Genomic DNA, 7,182 nt, shown 5'->3' with positions numbered 1-7,182 from the left:
GCTGAAAGAGATGAAAATTGGCCTGGACTGGAAAGGAGTTAAAGTGTCTGGACTTGAAGTGGTTAAAGAGGAACTTGACTCTTGTTTAAAAAAGCGAAGTCAGTAACTACAAATACTGTAAAATCAACTGTAGCAATCATGCACACAGAGATGGACGTGATCATCCATTTTGCTCCAAACCCCTCCATTTTGTATCTCTCTCCCAAATCAGATTCCTCCGATATCCCCCCTCCCTCTCTGTTGAGTGACATGTGGTCTCTTTGATGCAGATCACAGGAAGCAAACTCATTGGGAGGGCGTCATTTTTATAAATCCCACAACTAGCTGGTGCCCCTATGTCTGCGAGACTCTTGCTGGAGAAGGCATCGTAAAGCCATAAACCGAGCCCTCACTGAGCTTCAAAAGACATTCCAGGGAGTCGTAAAACAGACTTACATTTTAAAACCCAGTTTTCCATATAGTTTTATATCTCCAAATAGGAAATAATTACACAAACATGGAGCACATATTCGGATGGCTCACTCTAATACAAATCTCCTGATACATTACACCCCCTATCTGACATATACAGGAAAGCAGAAAATGATATCTCCTTAACCATTCAAGCAGGTATGTCATATTTCATATCTAACCGTTCAGCAGATGATTCTGGGTATTAATCTACTTGTGGATAGAATGTTATATGTACCTAGGAAAAGTTATTGGCCATAGTATAATTTGGGAAGGTTTTGGTCATAGCCTGAGCTCCCCTCCCCAAATGAGGCGATTGGTTCTCTGCTTCAGGGAGACACCCTGTGGAGTTCCTAGAAAAAGCTAAGCTGAGTTGAAGTTGAAGATTCTCCCTTTTACCATCGGAACTAACTCTGGGAGATAAGGCATCCTTTTGGCTCATGAAACCTGATCTGCTTAAACTAGGATGTTTGGCAAGTACTTTACCTCCCTAAATTCCTTTCTGTTATCTCTTTGCTGTGCTATTGCTCTTTGTATGTTTATATATATATTGGCTACATCTTTTTCGGTAAATGTTTTTATTGTACCCTTTTGACCTTTTAGTAATAAATCTTACTTTCTGAAAATGTTGAACTGTTTCTAAAGCTCTTTAATGCAAACTAAGGATCCCTGCCTCTGAAAAGTGCTACTGTGTGTGTGTTTTAAACTTTGGTATATCTCTGCCTGCAGTGACAGTGGTATACCGATAATTATTCAAATATCATAGTGGTATTGCTGATATTGCCAAGTTTCCTCTTTCTCTGTGCAAAAAGGAGGTGGTGGCACTGTGAAGGGTTAATTGCGTAATTAACGTGACCCAGTAACAATCGCTCCCAGGCTGCCGGCACACAGGTTGTGGTCTATTAGCTGGAAAATCTTTGTGCAGGGTGCAGCTGGACATGGCATTGTTACGAATGTGACAGCGCGGTTTTAGATTGGCTAGTCCTTCGATCACAGGTTTGGTGATAAGGGCTGGGGTCTGACGCCGCAATCGTCACAACAACAACAAAACCCAACTCAAATATTTTGAGGACAAGGGTATGGCTGATGAGTGGTACTTTCACTTTTGAGTGAAGTCAAGATGAACATGGTCGCTTGTGGTGGTCCCCTCATCCCTGCTGCAGGATAAAGCATGTCATGACTCTTTCATATTTGCACTGCTTTATTAAATACTGTAAGCCAGTAAGGGTCCATCTAGGAGTTTATTTAACTTATATAGTTATAGATAAATATAATTATTATAGAAATATATATTAATTTAAGGCAGTGTCATATGAGAGCACATTTTTTTTAGCTTTTATCTAGCTTTTAACAATTGTGTCAAAAATGTCAGTTTGATTTAAAGAAACTCTTTACCTACAAAAAAAAACAGAAAAAAGTGATATCGGGTAGAAATTATAGGAGCCTACAGAATCCTTCATGCCTTGATTTTATGCCATTCTGATGGGCAAAATTCTGACAACTCCTGGTAGTGTTGAAGCTATACACATTCCTAATGGGTGTTGAGATGAAAAAGAGCAGGCAAGCTTTTACTGGTACACTGTTTTTATAAACCACAGAGACTGTCCTTTTTGGCAGTTGGATGCCAGTAGGTTCATTAGAACTGGTTGTATGATACAGTACTTTTATGAAGATCTGAAATTGTTCCACCATCAATTGTTATATTCTGTCTTCATTCTTTCAGAATTGTCTGTAAATCACTTTGAGAAGACCAGAGGGTAGCTTCAATTATTCAACTGTAGGGAAGTCATAAAAACTGATACATGTACTAGGACAGCATCAGTTCTCTTTCTCAGTCATCTTTTGGAGTCTAAATTAATAAATATGACTAGAGATGTGCATGACAGTAAAAATGTGTTTAGTATTATTTTGGATGAGTTAGTTGAGGTAATTCTGTTTCATTGTATTCGCTATGTTGGAATGATTCATTTTCAGAATTTGTTTAGTGTATTCGGATTCCTTTTGTATATTGGTTATTTTCAAATTGAGTTGAATTCAAAATCGAAATTCAAATTTCAGAAGACGGCTATAATCATTCTAATCTATAAGTATTCTATATTTTTCTATTTTATTCTTTGATATTCTACTCAAATCCGTTCTATTCTATTCTTTTATTCACTATTCTTTTCTATTCTACTCTATTATTTTCTTATCTATTCTATTCCATTCCTTTATTTTCTATTTAATTCTATTCCATTTTATTTTGTTCTATAAACAGCCTAAGCAGGAATCCTAAACTTATTTAAATTTTATACCTTACTGTATTTACTGCAATATGTTTCCATTTCGAATTCAGATTCATTTTCCAATTCAAATTCATTTTCTAAATCAAATTAGGATAATTTTTTCATTATAATTTATTGTGATTTGGACATTCGATACATTGATATAATCGAATAACAAAAATTTTGTCTGAATTTTGATTTGTAACGCACATGTCACTATGTATTTGCATATGTCCAGATATGGCCTGATTATGATTAAAATAATAATCATATGCTTATATGATTATGAGTAGCTGCAGAACTTTATGGCACCAGCTATTAAAGCACAAATGCTTTCACACATACACTGAGGAACCCTAGCCTCACTGCTATGATAATAGGCCCAAAAGGATGCGGGAAGATAGAAAGCCTCCATCTAGAGCCACCTCGTGTCATTATTTCACCTCTTTGGGGACACTAACTAAAGGTATGGTCCTGAGCCATCTGCTGATAAAACATGGGTACTGCAACACAGGTAGGTTCCAACATGCCAATGATGTCACCAGTATATGTCCTTCCCAAAGCAGTAGAACAGTACCTAAGCCTAAGTTTCATGCTCAGCATAGATCTATGTGACCCTGCAAAAGTGGATCCAAACCTAGCCAACCAGTACTACAATCACATGCGACTAGGAATGTATGTTGCAACAAGAGCCTCTGTTTAAATGAACATTGTTTTAATGAAAACAAACATGTATACATAACTGTGAAAAGCAAGAAAACCATACACAAACAGATAAGATGCGCTGAACTAAGGGAAACAAATGCAGAAGAAACATGTCAACGCTTATCAGATAAGGTAGTGGTAGGATATAATATTTAAACATGACTAAAATTGTCAAAAAGGCCTGAATATACAGTACCTTCAAAATAGGATTCATATGAAAGATATTTTTGCATCTACATGGAGAAGGAGGATTATGAAAGGAGGAAATGTTACTATTTACAATAACTAAACCCAGCATAAAAAAAAACCAATGACATAGCATAAAAAAGTTCATCATTCTGAAAAGCTCTACAGTAAAACAGTGATGTCTCTTCTCAAACTAGCTTCACTTTGGTCAAATTACACAAAGAGAGCAATAAAGAGGTCATACACAATTGAATTATTTGTATTTTAGAATGTTTCTATTTGTGATCAAAGACTTACCAGAACATGGCCTGTGACCAAGGTAACCTATAAGAAGTATCGTTTTTTTTGTAATCTCTAAAGTGTTAGCCCAGGACCAGGCATGAAAACTATAGGTACGGGTGGTGAGTTTAAATATTTGGCCTTATAATTTACTGTGTTTTGTTCTTTTGGGGAAAAAGTGAAAAGATGCATTTAAAATGCAAACCAGCTTGCCTGCTAAATTAAAGTTATACTAAAGGCTTAATTATTTCTTTTAATAACAAACATGTCATATTTACCTGCTCTGTGCAAGGGTTTTGCACATAGCAGCCCCGATTCTCCTCCTCTTTGGTCCCCTGCCATTGCTCTGGGCTCCTTCCCTCCCTGAGTGCCCCCATGGCACGTCGCTTGGTCTGGGGGCACTCGTGGGTGCTTGCTCCCGAGCCACACTCTGTGTATCTATAAGACCCTTGATAATGCAATTTATGATGAAAGACACACTAGGTGGAGCCGGAGGCTGTCACATCACGTATTTGCACATGCGCGCTCCTGCTTTCAGTGGAACATTGGTGAGGGAAGCCTGGCGGAGTTTTATATTGATTGTCTGTTATACAAGATTGTCTTGTGAGATATTTACCTTCCTTTTAATAAATGGTATATTAGATTTACACTATTGGAGTCCTCTCTTCTCTCCTATATATGAGCTTTATGTCACTACTACCTGTTCATGGGTGAAGAGTTGAAGTTGAAGTCTTTCATTATTATTATTATTATACAGTATTTATATAGCGGCAAAAAGGTTTGCTCAGCGCTGTACATTATAGTGGGGGTCATAACATGAGACAATACAGCAACAAACAATACATGAGGGGTTCGAGGGCCCTGCTCTTTCAAGCTTACAATCTAGGAGGGAGGGGATAGTGGTACAGGAGGAAGTGGCTGTGGGGGATGGAGTGGTAGGAGGAGTGGAGGAGATCGGCAGTTAGGTGAGGGTAGGGTAGGCTTCCCTGAAGAGATGGGTTTTCAGGGTGTGCCTAAAGGTGAGGAGGGTAGGTGACAGTCTGATGGATTGGGGTAGTGAGTTCCAGAGGATGGGGGAAGTCCTGGAGAAGTAATGCAGTTGGGCATGGGAGGTGGAGACCAGGGAGCTAGAAAGTAGGAGGTCTTGTGAGGAGCAAAGATTACGGGTTGGGTGGTATTTGGGTATCAGGTCGGTGAGGTAGTTTGGGGCAGCATTATGAATGGCTTTGTATGTCAGTGTTAGTAGTTTGAATTTGATGCATTGGGCAATCAGGAGCCAGTGGAGGGAATGACAGAGGGGGGTGGTAGAAGAGGAGCGCTTGGTAAGGTGGATGAGTCTGGCTGCTGAGTTCAGGATAGACTGAAGCGGGGATAGCCTGTGTTGGGGTAGGCCGGTGAGAAGGGAGTTGCAGTAGTCCAGACGTGAGATAATAAGGGAGTGAACGAGTTGTTTAGTAGTGTCTGTCTGGGGTTAGGAACGTACGTATTTTGGAGATGTTGCGGAGGTGGAGTCTGCATGAGTTTGCCAGCGATTGGACATGGGGTTGGAAGGACAGGTTTTGAGTCTAGAGTGACACCTAGGACTTTGGCTTGTGGGGTGGGACTGATGGTGGAATTGTTGGTCGTGATGGAGAGGGTGGGGGGGGGGGCGCGGGCTGGGGGGAAAATTAGAAGCTCGGTTTTGGAAAGGTTCAGTTTGAGGAAGTAGAGCGACATTCAGTCTGATATGTCGTTCAGCAGGTGGGTGATACGGGCGAAGACTGAGGGGGTGAGGTGGGGGTGGAGAGGTAAATTTGCGTGTCATCGGCGTAGAGGTGATAGTTGAAGCCGTGGGAGTGTATCAGTTTGCCGAGGGAGGAGGTATAGATGGAGAAGAGAAGGGGCCCAAGGACAGAGCCTTGGGGGACCCCAACAGAGAGGGGGAGAGAGGTGGAGGTGGTAGCTGTATAGGTAACGCTGAAGGAGTGTTGGGAGAGGTAGGAGGAGAGCCAGGAGAGAGCGGAGTCTCTGATGCCAAGGGAGTGTAGTTTATCAAGGAGGAGGGGGTGGTCAATTGTGTCGAATGCCGCGGAGAGGTCAAGGAGTAAGAGGACTGTGTAGTGGCCATTAGCTTTGGCGGTTAGCAGGTCATTAGTGATTTTGAGTAGGGCGGTTTCAGTGGAGTGTAGGAGACGGAAGCCAGACTGTAGTGGATCGAGAAGGTTGTTGTCAGTGAGGTGGGCGTTTAGGTGATTGTAGACAAAGCGCTCAAGGAGCTTGGAAGTGAATGGCAGCAGGGAGATGGGTCTGAGGTTGTTCAGGTCAGTGGGGTGCAGGGGGGGTTTTTTGGGTATGGGGGTGATGTGCGCGTGCTTTAGGGGGGAGGGGAATGCGCCAGTAGAGAGGGAGAGATTGAAGATGTGGGTGAGGGAGCGTAGGATGGAGGGGGAGGGTGCCCGGAGGAGTTGTGTAGGGATAGGGTCAAGGGGGCAAGTGGTGAGGCGGGCTTCTGAGAAGACCTTGGTGACCTCCTCAGTGGTGGCAAGGCTGAAGGAGCGGAGTGTTGGGGAGGTTATAGTGTGCGGGATGTTAAGTGTGGTGGGGGGCAGGGCAGTTGCGAGGTCAGAGGAGGGGAGAGTTAGAGGGGTTATAATGGGAGAGAGGCTAGGTAGGAAGGTAGGCAGAGCATTGGCAATGTTCTTACGGATTGCGTCGATCTTATTTTGGAAGTGAATCGCAATCTCGAGGGCGGTGAGTGAGGTACTGGGTGGAGGTGGGGGGGGAGAGTAGGGAGTTGAAAGTGGAGAAGAGCCGGCGAGGGCAGGAGGAGAGGGTGTTGATGAAGGTTACGAAGTAGACTTGTTTGGTGGCGTGGAGGGAGGAGGTGTAGGTGAGGAAGGCGGATTTGTGGAGGGAGAATGCTCTAGGGCAGGGGTGTCCAAACTTTTTTCAAAGAGGGCCAGATTGGATGAAGTGATCATGGTGGAGGGCCGAACAATTTTCCAAACATTCTTTGAACCATTACAATTAAATGCAAATAAATTATTTTATGCCAAGTTACCGTATTTTTCGCCGTATAAGACGCACCTGACCATAAGACGCACCTAGGTTTTAGAGGCAGAAAACAGGAAAAAAAAAATTCTGAACTAATGGACTGCAGACACAGTACAGGAGATGACCAGAGACTGCGGACAGCACAGGGATGACCAGAGACTGCGGACAGCACAGGGATGACCAGAGACTGCAGACAGCACAGGGATGACCAGAGACTGCGGACAGCACAGGGATGACCAGAGACTGCGGACAGCACAGGGATGAC

The sequence above is a fragment of the Staurois parvus genome, unplaced genomic scaffold (genome assembly GCF_062004578.1).
Source record: "Staurois parvus isolate SC_StPar_1 unplaced genomic scaffold, SC_StPar_1.0 ptg002140l, whole genome shotgun sequence".
NCBI classification, from domain to species: Eukaryota; Metazoa; Chordata; class Amphibia; order Anura; family Ranidae; genus Staurois; species Staurois parvus.
This window is presented reverse-complemented; position numbering follows the sequence as displayed.